Source organism: Gouania willdenowi, chromosome 16 (assembly GCF_900634775.1).
Source record: "Gouania willdenowi chromosome 16, fGouWil2.1, whole genome shotgun sequence".
NCBI lineage: Eukaryota > Metazoa > Chordata > Actinopteri > Blenniiformes > Gobiesocidae > Gouania > Gouania willdenowi.
The window spans coordinates 33,177,081-33,197,888 of record NC_041059.1 but is presented as its reverse complement, the minus strand read 5'-3'; the positions used below and the strand labels follow the sequence as shown (position 1 = coordinate 33,197,888).

Below are 20,808 nucleotides of genomic sequence, written 5' to 3'. Positions count from 1 at the left end.
CATTGGTAGATGCTGGCACTCCCGTCCTCCATCTTTCTTCTCCTCCATCAGTGGATGTTGGCGTTCCTCTCCAACATTTTACAGGCATTAGTAAAACGTGACGTCTATTTATACATTAAACATGTGATCAGTGTTTTACTTACATTGTTTTGGTTAATAGTCTTTCTTTCCTCTGCTGATATCTCCTCCTGGGGCTGATTGTGGGACACTTTTGGATGCTGGTGCTCCCCCATTTTTCTCCTCTTCCTCCTCCTCCATTGGTAGATGATGGTACTCTTCCATCTTCCTTGTTCTCAATCAGTGAATTCTGGTGTTCAAGTCCAACATTTTACAAGCATTATTAGAAAGTCATTTTTTACAATAAACGTGTCCAGTGTCTTTCTGTGTAAACGAGAGGTTTGACTTACATTGTTTTGGTTAATAAAAGTATTTCTTCTCCTCCATTGGTAGATGCTGGCACTCCCGTCGTCCATCTTTCTTCTCCTCCATCAGTGGATGTTGGCGTTCCTCTCCGACATTTTACAGGCATTAGTTAAATGTGACGTCTATTTATATATTAAACATGTGATCAGTGTCTTTCTGTGTAAATGAGAACTTTTACTTACATTATTTTGGTTAATATTGTTTCTTTCCTCTGCTGGCGTCTCCTCCTGGGGCTGATTGTGGGACACTGTGGTGGACAATTTACAGGTTTTAGTGTAAATGAACATCTATTTCTCTTTCTTTTTTTTTTTTACCAATGACAAAAATTTTACAATAAAAAAAAGTTCAGTATCTTTCTGTGTAAATGAGAGGTTTTGCTTACATTGTTTTGGTTAATATTGTTTCTTTCCTCTGCTGATATCTCCTCCTGGGGCTGATTGTGGGACACTTTTGGATGCTGGTGCTCCCGCATTTTTCTCCTCCTCCTCCTCCATTGGTAGATGATGGTACTCTTCCATCTTCCTTGTTCTCAATCAGTGAAATCTGGTGTTCAAGTCCAATATTTTACAGGCATGATAAAGTAATGTCGTTTTTTACAATAAACGTGTCCAGTGTCTTTCTGTGTAAATGAGAGGTTTTACTTACATTGTTTTGGTTAATATTGTTTCTTTCCTCTGCTGGCGTCTCCTCCTGGGGCTGATTGTGGGACACTGTGGTGGACAATTTACAGGTTTTAGTGTAAATGAACATCTGTTTCTTTTTTTCTACCAATGGCAGTATTTTTACAATTAAAAAAAGTGTTGAGTGTCTTTCTGTGTAAACGAGACGATTTACTTACATAGTTTTGATTGATAGAAGTCTTCATCCTCTGCTGATGCCTCTTGTGTCTCAAACATGCTGGGAATAAAAACGTAATCTCTAAACTCTTAAAAACCTAACTATACCTAAACATACATACCTGTTTACGAGAGTGACGGGAGAATCACGCCCACTGTGGCCCGTCATAAAGAAACAAAAAATTAAATCTACAATCTAAAAAGATGCAAAGGCCAGCTGTGATTAATCACCTAAATTAACTATTTACAAAAGGGTGATATTATAAACACAAGCCTTGGCGTGAATGTAACCAAAGGCTAAACTCATCCAGCCAGATGCAAGGACTAGCTGTGAAAGACACGTTTAAACAAGGAACTCATCTAGAAAAACAAGAAACAAAAGACTCTAAGATGAGTCAGAACTGTCACCTCACCAAGGCCTCTTGGTGACAGACTCACACCGACAGTCAGAGCCGAACGATGGAGGTTTCTCAGAACTTACCTGTGGCCCAGCCTGGGTCTAAACCCAGAGGGTCAGCCCAGCGAGGGTCGGTCCAGCCTGGATCCAAGCCTAGATCCGAGCCCGGAGGGTCGGACCAGCGAGGGTCTGTCCAGGGTGGAAACAAAACCGGAGGGTCGGTCTGGCCTGCAACCGAACCCTCGGGCTCAGCCCAGCCTGCGACTGAACCCTCGGGCTCGGCCCAAACTGCGACCCGACCGTCGGGCTCGGCCCAGCCTGCGACCCAACCCTCGGGTTCGACCCAGGCAGAGACCCAACCCTCGGGTTCGGCCCAGCCAGCGACCCAACCCTCGGGTTCGGCCCAGCCTGCGACCCAACCCTCGGGTTCGGCCCAGCCAGAGACCCAACCCTCGGGTTCGGCCCAGCCAGCGACCCAACCCTCGGGTTCGGCCCAGCCTGCGACCCAACCCTCGGGTTCGGCCCAGCCAGAGACCCAACCCTCGGGTTCGGCCCAGCCAGCGACCCAACCCTCGGGTTCGGCCCAGCCTGCGACCCAACCCTCGGGTTCGGCCCAGCCAGAGACCCAACCCTCGGGTTCGGCCCAGCCAGCGACCCAACCCTCGGGTTCGGCCCAGCCTGCGACCCAACCCTCGGGTTCGGCCCACCCAGGGACCCAACCCTCGGGTTCGGCCCACCCAGGGACCCAACCCTCGGGTTCGGCCCACCCAGGGACCCAACCCTCGGGTTCGGACCACCCAGGGACCCAACCCTCGGGTTCGGCCCAGCCAGCGACCCAACCCTCGGGTTCGGCCCAGCCAGCGACCCAACCCTCGGGCTGACCCATACCTGAAATAAACAACAAAAAAAATGTTTAACGAACAGTGATATTTAAACATATTTCTTTCATTACATTGTAAATGAATGTAAAAGTTTTTAAAGCTCTTTTTTAACTGAAACATGTTTGGACCTTCCTTTAGATGTACATTTGAACTGTTATACGGTCTCACATACAGAAACACCAAATATTTTTGTTGTTGTTTGCAGAATTTTAGACAACAAGACTAAAAGCTAAAAAAAAAAAAAAACAATTAGCGATGAAAATGCCGGAGTTATTCAGCAATAATGAGGGGAAAATGTACATTAAATTACCTCCAATTCGTAAAACTAGGCAAAGTTTTTGTATCAGTTAGTGCGTTGACACTATTTAACAAGTTCACCATGAAGTTAAAGCAGAGTCCAAATATTAAACATTTCAAAAGAAGGTAGAACAACAATTTTTAAGAGGTACAGGGAGGAGGGAGATGTTGAGTAACATTGAGTATTAAGAGTATATATAGATATATATATACACACACACACACTATTGTTCTATTGTCTTTGTATTTGGTAAATTGTATTATTATTATTATTATTATTATTATTATTATTATCATCATCTTATATTTTTCTTCATTTGTTTTTCAAGGGCTTAACGGGCAACTTGGGATGATATTTTGTGATGTACATGCTATGCACTTATATACATATTGTATATATATATATTACATTTATGCTGTCTTAGTGCAATGACGATTGTCATTGTGATTAATTAGTTTAGATTAGAAGAAGGAGTAGGAGTTTATAAGTTACACTTCTGTATTTGATGTTTTATGTTCAAATTTATGCTCTTTTTTTCCCCCATTTTAATTCATTTGTTTGCATATTCAAAAATAAACAATTCATTTCATTTTAATTCCCCTTATAAAGTTTAGTTTATCCTTCCTTCAGGAGGGCAATGATTATAACAATAAAGCAAAAATAAATGTATTTGTTTATTTCTTGGAAGATTAAAACATTTATAGCTGTGCAAAAAGATTGCACTATGTAGTGATAAACTTTAACAACATATACAGACAAAACATGAATAAACATTTAATTTGTGCAGTGATGACTGTATCACTCTCATTAATGCTTAGCACTGCTATTTTTTTAAAAAAGGACTTTATTTATTGATTTATTGATTATTTATTTTATATTTTGATATGGACAGCACAATGACATTGGACAATTTTTAATTGTTTTAACGTGTGCTAATTTGTAACACTAGTCCACAGGAGGATTTTGAAAAACAAATTAAATAAGAGGAGGAAAAATAAGCCATTTAAATTTAAATAAGGAGACATTTTAAAAAAGTAGTCAATGTAGGAAATAAAGTATGTATCTATGTAAATAAATGAAGTAAATATTCAAGCACAAACAATGCAAACAGTATCCATGGTAACTACATTTCACCCACCTCATTGGCTGCTTCAAAAACAAACCAAAACAAATAGTTCAGTATCAATTTTATCTATAAAAATATTAAGTGAAACTCGACTTTAAATTATTTATGAACTAAAGTACAAATTTACATTAAATCTACCTCAGTCAGTACAGGACTTAAATAAATCTACTTTTTGTTTTTTATTAAATAAATAATTAGACCTCTGCAAAACAGTTGAAACAGCCCAAACGCTCACTAAAAGTGTCACATCAGAGTAAAATTATTACAAAAGTCAAAGTAACACCTGACAAATCAGCATTTCTTGATTTCCGTTATGTTAAAACCATTTTCTGTCGGCCTATAATATAAAATATAAACGTCTCAGGCCCTAAACCTGATTTAGACAGACCTATAGATTATAAATCATAAACTTTTCAGTGCTAAAATGATGAAATAAGGCCTATCAGGTGAGAATAATTAAAACGTGTCTTACCGTTAGCCATGCGCAGGGCCATGGTTCACTTTTCTGGTCTCGTCGCCTTATAAGTCCTTTTGTGAAGTTCTGGTCCTGGTCTGAAGTTCTTCTTCTGGTCGTGTAGAGGTCTTCTGATGACTTTTCTCAGTGTTTTGTAGAGTTTTTCTCTCCTTTCTCAGCTCACAGATGCTCAAATGTGCTCACAGATGCTAACAGCTCTCCCCTCAACGTCTCTCGCTGCTCGCTTAGAACGTTAACGTTCAGCAGGTGAATTTAAATGCCGCATCCCAACTCGTTTCCATGGCGACGACGTCACGCAACTTTACGTAAAAACTTAAAAAAAAAAACTTTTCAAGATACACTGTCTATTTTTGTTTTTATTTGTAAACAATGCATACATAATGACTATCTTAACGTTTTATATGAACCATAAAATTAAAAATAATTACGTAAGGTGAAACGTTCAGTTTTACGACGCACGTGACCACTTTTCACGTTCTGTCTGTTGCGTAAAAGTCATAGCAATTCCCCGGTTTCCCACGGACTCTGAACGCACCACCGACCTGCCAAAATTAAAAATAATTTAATAAAAGAAACAAAAATAAAAATGTTTAATATGTATACAATAAATGATTAAATAAATACAAGTTAAAAAAAGTATGTAAATTATATCTGTATTTTCTTTTTTATTTCCACTTTTATTTATCAATCTATTTCATTGAATTTTTCAACAAAATTTTTTTTGTTTTGAATGGTTTTTTTTTTTTGCATGCAAAATCAATGATGTATTTATATTTGAAATTATATTTTTACTTTTGTATTTTTCCCCACTTATATTTATTTATTTGTATTTAATCTAAAATTTTCCCCTTTTATTTTTGTTTACGTGTATTTATTTATTATATATATATATATATATATATATATATATATATATATATATATATATATATATATATATATATTTATTTATTTATTTATTTATTTCGGCACGTTTGTTCCCCCGCATTTTTCAACTGACCCCAGGTGTGGTTGCTTGGAGTTTAAATGGAGTTGCCTGAATTGTCTCGTAATTGATGAACAAAAAATAAAACAATAATGAATAAAAGAATATTCACAAAATAAAATCTTATAGAATTTTATTCTATACTTACTTACTTTGTCAAATATAAATCTTGTTATTATTATTATTATTATTATTATTATTATTATTATTATTATTATTATTATAATAATAATAATAATAATAATAATAACAGCTCTTCATCATTCTGTGAATAATAGGGATTTGGTTGATTTGATGAGGTTTAGTCAGTTTGGTCCCATTGGTGTGTGAATGTGAATGGGTGAATTAGCTGATATGTAAAGTACTTTGAGAATTTCATTGTAGGGATAAAGCTCTATATAAATCAAGTCAATTTGTCATTTAATAAATAAACACAAACACAAATGTTATGTTGGTTCATTAAACACCACATGTGTATTTAATTATACAAAAATACTATAAACATGAAGCCAATTGTGTCAGTGTTTTTTTTTTTTTTTTAATATCATTACTTTTTATTTAACTGTTAATTGTTGTGCGTGTATTTTTTGTGAACTTTCAGTGTGTGCATCTAAACAACATGTTTGGATAATAAATAAAACCAATAAGCTGATTTTCATCAAGATATTATACTATGACACATATACTATGTGTTTTAATTAGATAACCTGTTTAATTTGACTCTCTTTCAACATTATTTAATGTAAGAGTGGGGTCAGGTTTAACTTTTTATTTTATATTTTGCGTTTTTGGAATGTCAGTGCTAAAAAATAATATTTTCATGTTTTTAAGTGATTTACTTTTTGAAGCATTAATATAGTAGTAGACAATAGCAATGTTTTAATGAAAGTGATTAGTACACATTCAGAGCCAAAAATGCAATACGATGATTATTTTGCCTAATAATTTTTTTCGGTGTTTCGGTTTCAGCCAAAAAAATTCATTTCAGTGCATCCTAATGTTAACTCCAGCATCATGTTTCATTTAAATCCTAAAAAAAGAAACAATATCACAGTACAATGTGAATGATCTCTGCCTGCTGTTAAAATTTATTCTGTATTATTTTATCTGCACTGTGCTGTAAGTTAGCGGGTCAGAAAATGAATGGATGTGTTGTAAGTTATAACCATCCAGTCTTTTTAAAACTCTTCTTTTTAGGTTTAATGACAAAAACAAATCATGTTTTAGTAAAATATAAATATTTCTGGCCGAAGGCTGCAGGATAAGTGCCAACATAGCTCTAAAGGTGTCATAATTTAGAAAACGACACTTAATGACAGCCTTCACGACACCTTATTCATGCTAATGACAGACACTGACAGAGTAATGTCAGCCTTATGTACAAGACTTCAAGTGCTACCCTCCAGTGCCTACCCAAGAGTGAATTGATATTTTGATTTTTTAAATGTTTTTTTTAATTTATAATATAATTATAAATTATTTATTTTTCCATTTCCGATAGCCCACAGAACCTATAAGTTTGAAAGTGTCAGCATTTTTTGCTTTTCATAGCCTAAATGACATCACTATTTCCTGGTATGGCACAGTCTCAGGAGCTGATGTTTGAGAGCTGAGTATTTGCTGTGGGTCTCGCAGCAATCCCATCACTCGACAGGTGGTCAACGAATCCAAGGCTGCAACGATGTGGTAATATTTTGTGTCGTCTGCAGTGGTTCCTCGGAGCTGAAACTGGGCTTCAACGTGTTGAAACCACGACATGTTGCCAAAACTCTGATAACTTGACCGTAGCGGCAACCATTGCGGCCCTGTCTCCTTGTGCGCCCTCTGCAGACATGTTCAAATATCAGCATCACCAATGTAGAAGCCGTGAAAAAGGAGTATGTTGAGTCAGCTTTCTTTATTGCTTCACACACAGCCTTACAGTTAACCTGTCAAAACATTCCGCTGTATCACCACACTTCCTCCTTTAACACATCACCTGTTGTCAACAGAGATGGCAAAAGTACCCAGATTCCTTACTTGAGTAGAAGTAAAATACCTATGTAAAAAAAAAAGACGAGTAAAAGTAAAAAGTATTGATCCAAATATCTACTCAAGTAAAAGTAAAAAGTAAAGGCTCTGAAATGTACTCAAAAGTACTTTTAAAAGTGAAAAGTATTTCTGTTTGCATGATTCACTGGCTGCAAAGCTATTAAACAGGATAATTTATGGAATCTGATTTAGCAATGTTATTGTTTAAACAAACACTACCTGTCTAGTATCTTAATATACTTCACTATATAGTCATTTTAGCATTTGTACTGTACACTTAAGGTTAACACATCATTGCTGGCTATGTCATAACCAGGGGTGCACACAACAATTTTGATCTGGATCTCAAGGAGCACCAGAGGTTGTTTCTTGCGCTCATTTTTTCAATGTCTGACTCATGGGTCAGATATTTTTTTCTGACAAGATAAGAAAAATGAAATTGGCAGTTAAATAAAACCTACAGATGACATCTGACTTCATAAAATGACCCCACGAGTTTCACTATAACATTACTGCTGTTAACAGTACTGGTTAGCTTTTTTGATCATTTTAACAGTAGCAGCACCTACCTGAAATCATTTCCCCAGACAATGTTTGTATCCCTAAGAACAAGAACATGAATAGCAATAAAGTCTGCACTGTAAAATGTTAGGTACTCAAATGAGCACTAACACACTTGGATGTGGTGCTCATTTTAACATTTTCAGCGCTGTGCAGCCCTAATAGCGTTATTTGTTTTGGCCACTAGCTTAGTAGCGGTGTGCACCGCTGAGAGATGTTTCATTAGATTAGAATAACTTGCGTATGAAGAGGACACTTGACATGTATTTTTTTGTAGTGATTGTACTTCCACACTGTAAACATCAGTTTTAAATGAACAGACTTCTTCAAGCTCCACAGGGTTGCTTCTTGTCCTCTCACTGTCAGCACACGCTTGGTAGCAACGCCCACTTACCTAAACTCTGTCACTGATTGGCTTACCATGAAATATCACTCTACCTTTAGCCAATCATCATTACTTGTATGTCCACGTAAACCCTCCCCCTCCCCTTACTTTCAGCTTCTGTCTGATCCTGGCTGTGTGAGTGAGCCGCTGGGTCAAAACTGTTGACGCGCATTGGTGTCGCGGCGCCAAAAAATAAAAAAATCTAGGCTTATAGGCATACCTGTCAAGTTTTGAATTTGAAAATAAGGGAAATTTTCTGGCGCCCACTACGAGCCGTCCCACCAGCTCAACCAAGCTCCAGTATCCCTTATATTTTAAGACAAGTGTACAATAAATCTAAAATAGCCACTTGTCAACCACTTATTAAATACAATTATGTGATTAGAATCTGGAGGTCGACCTTTATTAACATTGAAATGCTGTGAACATTCCTACTAGGGCTGTACAATATGGACCAAAACTCATATCTCAATATATTTTCTCAAAATGGTGATATATGATATAAATCTATATAATTTTATCAAATAAAGTCTGACCAAAAAGACAATTCTGGGTTAAATTTGCTGATGCTAAAATGCCACACAGGGACATTTTTTAACAAACAGCTGATCAAATATGTGCGCTCAGAAATCCTTCTGAGTTTTACATGTTGTTCTGAGAAGTAAAAGCAGCGACTCCTAAAACTAGTATTTTGATACATAATAAGCTATAATATACATATATATATGAAATATTATAGTTTTCTATATCAACAAAATAGAAAACTCGATACATCTTGAATCTTGATATATCGCCCAGCCCTAATTCCTAAATTATAAAACAGCCAAAATAAAAATATAAATGTGTTTATGAAGCACATGTGTTTATTTAATATACTTACAGCTTATATACAAGTCAACACATTGTATATTTATTATTAATTTCCCATTGTTTGTCTTTAAGTTAAAGTGAGTGCCGCAAGGAGGGATTGGTTGGATTGGTTTGCTGGAAGATTAAGCATCGTCAGGTCTCCTATCAGACATAGATTTGGAGATAGAGGAATCCTGCAGTCCAAAATGGAGGACAGTTTTTCAGTAATTAGAGACCAAAACAGCTGTACTGGGGAACAATACCATAAGGCATGTAAGAATCAGCTGTTCCATGGGTCAGGGTTGGGGTCAGTTATAATTGTAATTGCGTAATTGATAATTAATTACAATTACGGCGTAATTATAATTGGAATTGTACTTGAAAAAATGTATTGCTGTCGTATTTGTAATTAAATTGTAATTGAGTTTAGATAATTGAATTTGTAATTGTAATTGGCATGAAAATTCAATATAAATTCAATGGCTTACACATATCACATAGCACTCACTGCTCTAGGCCAGCCTTGTCCCTGTCGACAAAATACATGAGTGACTACTAAAGTCTCACTAAAGAAGGACTGGTTGGAAGTTAACACTTAAAGCTCAAACATACTTGGGCGAACACGTGCAAAGCGGAGTCCGCCAAGCCAATTAAATGCAAAGCTCAGATTTTACAATTGCGCTGACTTCTCCGCGCAGTTGGTGTCACAGAAAACACTGCTCGGTATTGTATCGACCCACATTAAATGTAACACCGACCTGCATCTCACCCTCTGGGTGAAACAGAGCAGATGAATGAATGAAGAGTTCTGGTGTAAAAAACAAAGAACTCGCGTAAATACCTTGAAAAATGTGACAGAGAGTTTACTTTTCTAAAGAGCAGCAGGATGTGACACAGTTACACGTTCTGTAAGATTAGTCACTGAGATTTTGGGGGAAAGAACCACGTAGGTCAACATGAAAAATCAGCCAATCACAAGCGCCACAAATATAAACTCCTTTCAAAAAGTGTTAAAGAATGTAAAGTCTGCAACAAATGTGTCTAATACGTTATTAGTGAATACCAGAGAACCACGTGAGTGAGCATGAGAAATTAGAAGAAAACAGATGGACTGAAAATAAAATGTAAATGTACACCTGAGGGGTATTCCATAAAGCGTGTTATGTTCAAACTCTGAGTATATTTGGGCTCAAATGAGGGAAACTCTGAGTATCCCATTCCAAAACGCGAGGTATGTTCTTCTCTGAGTATGTTACCATGGCAACGTTGTCCGTGAACTAAACCTGGTCACTGGCAGGTTTTATCGAGGAAACCCTGGGTTTCCTACCTGGCTCCGCCCACCTGAACACCGTTTCTGAACACTTTAATGAAACTTGACACTCTTCTCTGAAACACATTAGTAACATCACACACCACAGACGTGCTCACATCACTACTAATGTTGTGTTGCTTTTTCATTTATTTTTTTGCTAACGGTAGTTTTCTTTATAACAGTGTGGATGCAGATCATTAGGTGAAAGACACTGAGAGGTTGATCTGCATTAAAACATCTACTGACGTCTGTAGAAACCTGTGGATAAAGTAAAGGGGAGGTGACAATTGAAATTAATACACTTTTAAGACTCGAACGTTGTTTTATACTGTAATACAGTTTGATCTTGAAAGCATAGGGTCGAGAGTTCGTGTCCCGTTTAGTCGTTTTTCTAACATTTTTTGGATGTCGAGATGACTCTGGAGACAACATTACAGTAAAAATCAATATAAATGATGCGATATAAAGCAGCAGTCACACTGTCTTATAGCCAGTGTAACAGGGGGGCTCTCTATGCAGCCATCCTATGCTGCTGCCACGTCTCCTCAAACTGGTGAATGAAACCTTATTGAACTCCAAAAAACAATAACCAAGAGTAAATACTGTATTTGCTCCCTGGTAAAAATAGCAGCTCTAACAACTGGTACAATGATAAACTTGGTGATATTACAGCCTGAGCATGCAATACGGGGCAGAATTTACTCTGTCACCGATAGCCTATGTCTCCAAAATGTTTCTAGAGGGTTTTAGTATCTTCTTTTTTTGTACAAGTCATAAAAAACACAAGCAGCTTCAAGTTGAATTACATAATAATAACAGCACCTGCTGGTTAAAAAGTGCAATAAATAAATAAACTGAAAACATCCACCCTTCTCGCATTTGTCGTATCCAACAGAGGAATTCCCTTTATAAAAGATAGCAGTGGCTATCAGTATGTAACACCTGTCAATCCGTACGCAGCACCCCTCATTGGCCAGTTTAGGTCACGTGATAGGTGCACCACATGCCTTAAAGTTCTGTCAGTTTTATTTTAGCCCTAACCCTAACCCTTTTATTTTAACCCTAACCCTAACCCTTATATTTAAACCCTAACCCATTTATTTTAACCCTAACCCTTTTATTTTAGCCCTAATCCTAACCCTAATCCTAACTTTATCCCTAATCCTAACCCTAACCAAACCCAGGAAATACCCTATAATGTATATTTTTTTCGTATATGTATTTTTAAAGGTAGAAATTGCCATGTTAAATATGTTAAAATGAAAAAATATATTTATCAAAAGTGGAATTCAAACCCATGGCAGCGGAAGTAAGAATTCTTGAATCAGGCACCTTAATTAGACCACTCGGCCATCCTGACTGAGTGATAACACAGGCACATTACGCTTATGTAGAAAAGGTCAGGCAACATCATCTTTCGTACGAAATGTTGGTCAGTCCATCGGATGAAAATCTATACCTTTTTCTATAGTTTCTCATTGGGTAAATCAAAGGATTGCATCCAATCCCTAAATCTTCTTTCTCTCCTGATATTGATGCTATTGATCGCAGGCTATTCTTTCAAATAAACCTCTTGAATAGTGAATTAATGCTTTGATCCTGTCAAAGTTTCTGTGGCAACGTGGTGGAAAAAAATCTGGTCCAAGTAATGAATAAACAGCACCTGTGACTTTGTTAGATTGATTTATCATAGGCTCCAAACAGTAAATTAAACTACTGAAAGCATGATAATGATTTCATCCTAAACATGTCGGAAACCTATCACAATTGGCCCATTGCTGTAAAAACAATTCACTCAAAATAGTCTTTAAAGTTGGTAATTCATGACACTTCATCCTTTTTCATTTTATACTTGGTTTTGGGTGTTGTTAATACGTTCTTTTTTTATTCTTTATTTTTTAAAGGTTATATGAAAAACGTATATCTTGGACATTACATTTACCATATGATTAGATATAAGTATGTAATCACATTGGCAGGAAATGTCTTATGGGATGTGGGATCGACCCCTGAAACACAGCTCAGAGCTCCGACACAGCACGTTTTACTTCTCAGAAATCAAGTAACGTTAACTCAGTGAATGGTAAAGTGGTAATAGTTACATGGACTTAGTCATAATAGTAAATTCTAGTTAAACTCCATTTATGCCATGGATGCACTCCTATCTGATAGCGTTGTGGTAGTCGAGACCGGTCAAATTTTAAAGGTCTCGGTCTTGTCTCGGACTCGGGATTTTCCCTCAAGACCGTTCGAGACCAGCACTAACTCCTGCTATTTTAAAACTTTTTTATAATGTGATAATAACACAGAGAAGAACGGGATAAAACAATCTTTTATTCATTCTTTAATCCACCCCGTATAATGACCACAACCTTCCCTAATTCCCAGTAAAACTCCAGAAAACAATCACCAGTAATAAATATTATCTCCCTGGTAAAGACAGTAGCTCTAACAACTGGTAAAATGATAAACTGGTGATATTACAGCCTGTGAATGCAGTACGGGGGACGCATTTACTCCACCTCTGGGTCCTAGTGTTTAATAAGTCCGTGTGTGTCATGTTTATGCCTCTGTCCATCCACTCTTTTCATTATATCCATGTCTTTTAAGGCTTTTATTACATAGTGTCGGCTGTAGTCCGGGCCGCCGCCATCTTGGATTATGTCGTCACCAGCGCGTCATCACCACAAGTTGCACAAGCCAAAATGACTCAAATAACTGTAAAGAGGTCTTATATTAGTCTATTTTCTTTTTAAAGTGGTGTTTTTTGTGGCTTTAGACTCCAATTACATTTATGTATATAATATGTTCCCCACAATATTAACAGGTTCACAATATAATTATTTTTTATAGTTTCTGTTTCCACTGTATCCAGAATAATAATAATAATTCTCAACAATTATTTGGTTTCACATCTACCTGTAGCTCTATGTTTTTTAGACTGTTGACAACTTGTTTGTAGTTTTATTTCAGAAAGTTTCACTTTTACAGTTACAGCTGGAAACCTTTGTTAATTGAATATCCTAGTTACATTACAGCAACCAAATTAAACTATATCAACTGAGTGAATTAATAAAAATAACCTGTGTAAAGGCTTTTTCAAACTAAAAAATTATCATGTGAAATCTGTGACCTGTTGACCTGCACAACTGAAAAAATCAGAATTGAGAATAATTATTTCTTGGCAGAAATACTTTTAAACACTTGCTGTACATTCAGCTGACATAAAAATCTTGTTTTCAAACATGTAGAATAATTGTGGATTTATCAGTAGCAGTAGTAGTTTTAATATTTTAGTTAATTTTTTGCAGGCACCTTTTTTGTCCGTCAAATGTATTTAAAATAAACTAAAATTAAAGAGAGAATGTTATTTTACTATCAAACCTTGTCATAGTTTTATTTATTTATAGATTTTTTTAAATTGTCTCGGGCAAGTCTTGGTCTCGGATAGTGTGGTCTTGAACACAACACTTAAAAGCACACAAAGCATTTCACCAAGTTTGATTTCTTAAGATATTATTTTTTATTTATTTATAGTTGAAATGAAAGCAGTCAGAGTAAACACTACTACTACTACTGCTGTCTCATTCTGTGCTGTGGTGATGAACATCTGGAACCGTCTGATTCTCCTCTGAAGTGAATCTGTAATCACACACAAGATGTTTTACAGGCACTAGTACAGTAATTAACACCTATTTTTTATATTAAATGTGTGTTCAAACAAGAGGCTTTGCTTACATTGTTTTTGGTTGATTGATAGAAGTCTTTCTTCATCTCCGTCTTGTGCTGATGTTTGTGTGCTCCTGTCCTCCATCTTTCTTCTCCTCCATCAGTGGATGCTGGTGATCAAGTCCAACATTTTACAGGTGTTAGTAAAACGTGACTTCTATTTATACATTAAATATGTGATCAGTGTCTTTCTGTGTAAATGAGAGGTTTTACTTACATTGTTTTGGTTAATAAAAGTATTTCTTCTCCTCCATTGGTAGATGCTGGCACTCCCGTCCTCCATCTTTCTTCTCCTCCATCAGTGGATGTTGGCGTTCCTCTCCGACATTTTACAGGCATTAGTTAAATGTGACGTCTATTTATATATTAAACATGTGATCAGTGTCTTTCTGTGTAAATGAGAACTTTTACTTACATTATTTTGGTTAATATTGTTTCTTTCCTCTGCTGGCGTCTCCTCCTGGGGCTGATTGTGGGACACTGTGGTGGACAATTTACAGGTTTTAGTGTAAATGAACATCTATTTCTCTTTCTTTTTTTTTTTACCAATGACAAAAATTTTACAATAAAAAAAAGTTCAGTATCTTTCTGTGTAAATGAGAGGTTTTGCTTACATTGTTTTGGTTAATATTGTTTCTTTCCTCTGCTGATATCTCCTCCTGGGGCTGATTGTGGGACACTTTTGGATGCTGGTGCTCCCGCATTTTTCTCCTCCTCCTCCTCCTCCTCCATTGGTAGATGATGGTACTCTTCCATCTTCCTTGTTCTCAATCAGTGAAATCTGGTGTTCAAGTCCAATATTTTACAGGCATGATAAAGTAATGTCGTTTTTTACAATAAACGTGTCCAGTGTCTTTCTGTGTAAATGAGAGGTTTTACTTACATTGTTTTGGTTAATATTGTTTCTTTCCTCTGCTGGCGTCTCTTCCTGGGGCTGATTGTGGGACACTGTGGTGGACAATTTACAGGTTTTAGTGTAAATGAACATCTGTTTCTTTTTTTTCTACCAATGGCAGTATTTTTACAATTAAAAAAAGTGTTGAGTGTCTTTCTGTGTAAACGAGACGATTTACTTACATAGTTTTGATTGATAGAAGTCTTCATCCTCTGCTGATGCCTCTTGTGTCTCAAACATGCTGGGAATAAAAACGTAATCTCTAAACTCTTAACAACCTAACTATACCTAAACATACATACCTGTTTACGAGAGTGACGGGAGAATCACGCCCACTGTGGCCCGTCATAAAGAAACAAAAAATTAAATCTACAATCTAAAAAGGTCCAGGTGCCAGACGTTGCCCGGGACATCAGAAGCCTCGCAAGATGCAAAGGCCAGCTGTGATTAATCACCTAAATTAACTATTTACAAAAGGGTGATATTATAAACACAAGCCTTGGCGTGAATGTAACCAAAGGCTAAACTCATCCAGCCAGATGCAAGGACTAGCTGTGAAAGACACGTTTAAACAAGGAACTCATCTAGAAAAACAAGAAACAGAAGACTCTAAGATGAGTCAGAACTGTCACCTCACCAAGGCCTCTTGGTGACAGACTCACACCGACAGTCAGAGCCGAACGATGGAGGTTTCTCAGAACTTACCTGTGGCCCAGCCTGGGTCTAAACCCAGAGGGTCAGCCCAGCGAGGGTCGGTCCAGCCTGGATCCAAGCCTAGATCCGAGCCCGGAGGGTCGGACCAGCGAGGGTCTGTCCAGGGTGGAAACAAAACCGGAGGGTCGGTCTGGCCTGCAACCGAACCCTCGGGCTCAGCCCGGCCTGCGACTGAACCCTCGGGCTCGGCCCAACCTGCGACTGAACACTCGGGTTCGGCCCAACTTGCGACCCGACCGTCGGGCTCGGCCCAGCCTGCGACCCAACCCTCGGGTTCGACCCAGCCAGAGACCCGACCCTCGGGTTCGGCCCAGCCAGAGACCCAACCCTCGGGTTCGGCCCAGCCAGAGACCCAACCCTCGGGCTCGGCCCAGCCTGCGACCCAACCCTCGGGTTCGGCCCAGCCTGCGACCCAACCCTCGGGTTCGGCCCAGCCTGCGACCCAACCCTCGGGTTCGGCCCAACCAGAGACCCAACCCTCGGGTTCGGCCCAGCCAGAGACCCAACCCTCGGGTTCGGCCCAACCCTCGGGTTCGGCCCACCCAGGGACCCAACCCTCGGGTTCGGCCCAGCCAGTGACCCAACCCTCGGGTTCGGCCCAGCCAGCGACCCAACCCTCGGGCTGACCCATACCTGAAATAAATAACAAAAAAAATGTTTAACGAACAGTGATATTTAAACATATTTCTTTCATTACATTGTAAATGAATGTAAAAGTTTTTAAAGCTCTTTTTTAACTGAAACATGTTTGGACCTTCCTTTAGATGTACATTTGAACTGTTATACGGTCTCACATACAGAAACACCAAATATTTTTGTTGTTGTTTGCAGAATGTTAGACAGCAAGACTAAAAGCTAAAAAAAAAAAAAAAAACAATTAGCGATGAAAATGCAGGAGTTATTCAGCAATAATGAGGGGAAAATGTACATTAAATTACCTCCAATTCGTAAAACTAGGCAAAGTTTTTGTATCAGTTAGTGCGTTGACACTATTTAACAAGTTCACCATGAAGTTAAAGCAGAGTCCAAATATTAAACATTTCAAAAGAAGGTAGAACAACAATTTTTAAGAGGTACAGGGAGGAGGGAGATGTTGAGTAACATTGAGTATTAAGAGTATATATAGATATATATATATATATATATACACACACTATTGTTCTATTGTTTTTGTATTTGGTAAATTGTATTATTATTATTATTATTATTATTATTATTATTATTATTATTATCATCTTATATTTTTCTTAATTTGTTTTTCAAGGGCTTAACGGGCAACTTGGGATGATATTTTGTGATGTACATGCTATGCACTTATATACATATTGTATATATATATATTACATTTATGCTGTCTTAGTGCAATGACGATTGTCATTGTGATTCATTAGTTTAGATTAGAAGAAGGAGTAGGAGTTTATAAGTTACACTTCTGTATTTGATGTTTTATGTTCAAATTTATGCTCTTTTTTTCCCCCATTTTAATTCATTTGTTTGCATATTCAAAAATAAACAATTCATTTCATTTTAATTCCCCTTATAAAGTTTAGTTTATCCTTCCTTCAGGAGGGCAATGATTATAACAATAAAGCAAAAATAAATGTATTTGTTTATTTCTTGGAAGATTAAAACATTTATAGCTGTGCAAAAAGATTGCACTATGTAGTGATAAACTTTAACAACATATACAGACAAAACATGAATAAACATTTAATTTGTGCAGTGATGACTGTATCACTCTCATTAATGCTTAGCACTGCTATTTTTTAAAAAAGGACTTTATTTATTGATTTATTGATTATTTATTTTATATTTTGATATGGACAGCACAATGACATTGGACAATTTTTAATTGTTTTAACGTGTGCTAATTTGTAACACTAGTCCACAAGAGGATTTTGAAAAACAAATTAAATAAGAGGAGGAAAAATAAGCCATTTAAATTTAAATAAGGAGACTTTTTAAAAAAGTAGTCAATGTAGGAAATAAAGTATGTATCTATGTAAATAAATGAAGTAAATATTCAAGCACAAACAATGCAAACAGTATCCATGGTAACTACATTTCACCCACCTCATTGGCTGCTTCAAAAACAAACCAAAACAAATAGTTCAGTATCAATTTTATCTAGAAAAATATGAAGTGAAACTCGACTTTAAATTATTTATGAACTAAAGTACAAATTTACATTAAATCTACCTCAGTCAGTACAGGACTTAAATAAATCTACTTTTTGTTTTTTATTAAATAAATAATTAGACCTCTGCAAAACAGTTGAAACAGCCCAAACGCTCACTAAAAGTGTCACATCAGAGTAAAATTATTACAAAAGTCAAAGTAACACATGACAAATCAGCATTTCTTGATTTCCGTTATGTTAAAACCATTTTCTGTCGGCCTATAAAATAAAATATAAACGTCTCAGGCCCTAAACCTGATTTAGACAGACCTATAGATTATAAATCATAAACTTTTCAGTGCTAAAATGATGAAATAAGGCCTATCAGGTGAGAATAATTAAAACGTGTCTTACCGTTAGCCATGCGCAGGGCCATGGTTCACTTTTCTGGTCTCGTCGCCTTATAAGTCCTTTTGTGAAGTTCTGGTCCTGGTCTGAAGTTCTTCTTCTGGTCGTGTAGAGGTCTTCTGATGACTTTTCTCAGTGTTTTGTAGAGTTTTTCTCTCCTTTCTCAGCTCACAGATGCTCAAATGTGCTCACAGATGCTAACAGCTCTCCCCTCAACGTCTCTCGCTGCTCGCTTAGAACGTTAACGTTCAGCAGGTGAATTTAAATGCCGCATCCCAACTCGTTTCCATGGCGATGACGTCACGCAACTTTACGTAAAAACTTAAAAAAAAAACTTTTCAAGATACACTGTCTATTTTTGTTTTTATTTGTAAACAATGCATACATAATGACTATCTTAACGTTTTATATGAACCATAAAATTAAAAATAATTACGTAAGGTGAAACTTTCAGTTTTACGACGCACGTGACCACTTTTCACGTTCTGTCTGTTGCGTAAAAGTCATAGCAATTCCCCGGTTTCCCACGGACTATGAACGCACCACCGACCTGCCAAAATTAAAAATAAATTAATAAAAGAAACAAAAATAAAAATGTTTAATATGTATACAATAAATGATTAAATAAATACAAGTTAAAAAAAAGTATGTAAATTATATCTGTATTTTCTTTTTTATTTCCACTTTTATTTATCAATCTATTTCATTGAATTTTTCAACAAAATTTTTTTTGTTTTGAATGGTTTTTTTTTTTTGCATGCAAAATCAATGATGTATTTATATTTGAAATTATATTTTTACTTTTGTATTTTTCCCCACTTATATTTATTTATTTGTATTTAATCTAAAATTTTCCCTTTTTATTTTTGTTTACGTGTATTTATTTATTATATATATATATATATATTATTTTTTATTTATTTATTTATTTTGGCACGTTTGTTCCCCCGCATTTTTCAACTGACCCCAGGTGTGGTTGCTTGGAGTTTAAATGGAGTTGCCTGAATTGTCTCGTAATTGATGAACAAAAAATAAAACAATAATGAATAAAAGAATATTCACAAAATAAAATCTTATAGAATTTTATTCTATACTTTCACTTTGTCAAATATAAATCTTGTTATTATTATTATTATTATTATTATTATTATTATTATTATTATTATTATATAATAATAATAATATAATAATAATATATAATAATAATAATAATAATAATAATAATAATAATAATAATAATAATAATAATAACATCATCATTCTGTGAATAATAGGGATTTGGTTGGTTTGATGAGGTTTAGTCAGTTTAGTCCCATTGGTGTGTGAATGTAAATGGGTGAATGAGCTGATATGTAAAGTACTTTGAGAATTTCATTGTAGGGATAAAGCTCTATATAAATCAAGTCAATTTGTCATTTAATAAATAAACACAAACACAAATGTTATGTTGGTTCATTAAACACCACATGTGTATTTAATTATACAAAAATACTATAAACATGAAGCCAATTGTGTCAGTGTTTTTTTTTTTTTTTAATATCATTACTTTTTATTTAACTGTTAATTGTTGTGCGTGTATTTTTTGTGAACTTTCAGTGTGTGCATCTAAACAACATGTTTGGATAATAAATAAAACCAATAAGCTGATTTTCATCAAGATATTATACTATGACACATATACTATGTGTTTTAATTAGATAACCTGTTTAATTTGACTCTCTTTCAACATTATTTAATGTAAGAGTGGGGTCAGGTTTAACTTTTTATTTTATATTTTGCGTTTTTGGAATGTCAGTGCTAAAAAATAATATTTTCATGTTTTTAAGTGATTTACTTTTTGAAGCATTAATATAATAGTATACAATAGCAATGTTTTAATGAAAGTGATTAGTACACATTCAGAGCCAAAAATGCAATACGATGAATATTTTGCCTAATAATTTTTTTTGGTGTTTCGGTTTCAGCCAAAAAAATTCATTTCAGTGCATCCTAATGTTAACTCCAGCATCATGTTTCATTTAAATCCTAAAAAAAGAAACAATATCACAGTACAATGTGAATGATCTCTGCCTGCTGTTAAAATTTATTCTGTATTATTTTATCTGCACTGTGCTGTAAGTTAGCGGGTCAGAAAATGAATGGATGTGTTGTAAGTTATAACCATCCAGTCTTTTTAAAACTCTTCTTTTTAGGTTTAATGACAAAAACAAATCATGTTTTAGTAAAATATAAATATTTCTGGCAGAAGGCTGCAGGATAAGTGCCAACATAGCTCTAAAGGTGTCATAATTATAGAAAACGACACTTAATGACAGCCTTCACGACACCTTATTCATGCTAATGACAGACATTGACAGAGTAATGTCAGCCTTATGTACAAGACT

At 35.9% G+C, this 20,808-nt stretch overlaps 2 long non-coding RNA genes across 2 annotated transcripts; one reads left to right on the top strand and one right to left on the bottom strand.

Moving 5' to 3' along the window:
• The first annotated feature begins 717 nt into the window (after positions 1-717).
• On the top strand, positions 718-15,302 carry LOC114478305 (uncharacterized). The gene is made up of 3 exons (XR_003675835.1): positions 718-766; positions 10,925-10,931; positions 15,139-15,302. It is a non-coding gene; the product is annotated as an uncharacterized LOC114478305 (long non-coding RNA).
• On the bottom strand, positions 14,909-16,165 carry LOC114478304 (uncharacterized). The gene is made up of 3 exons (XR_003675834.1): positions 15,366-16,165; positions 15,172-15,236; positions 14,909-15,069 (listed from the first exon to the last, which is right to left on the bottom strand). It is a non-coding gene; the product is annotated as an uncharacterized LOC114478304 (long non-coding RNA).
• Between the last annotated feature and the right edge of the window lie 4,643 nt (positions 16,166-20,808).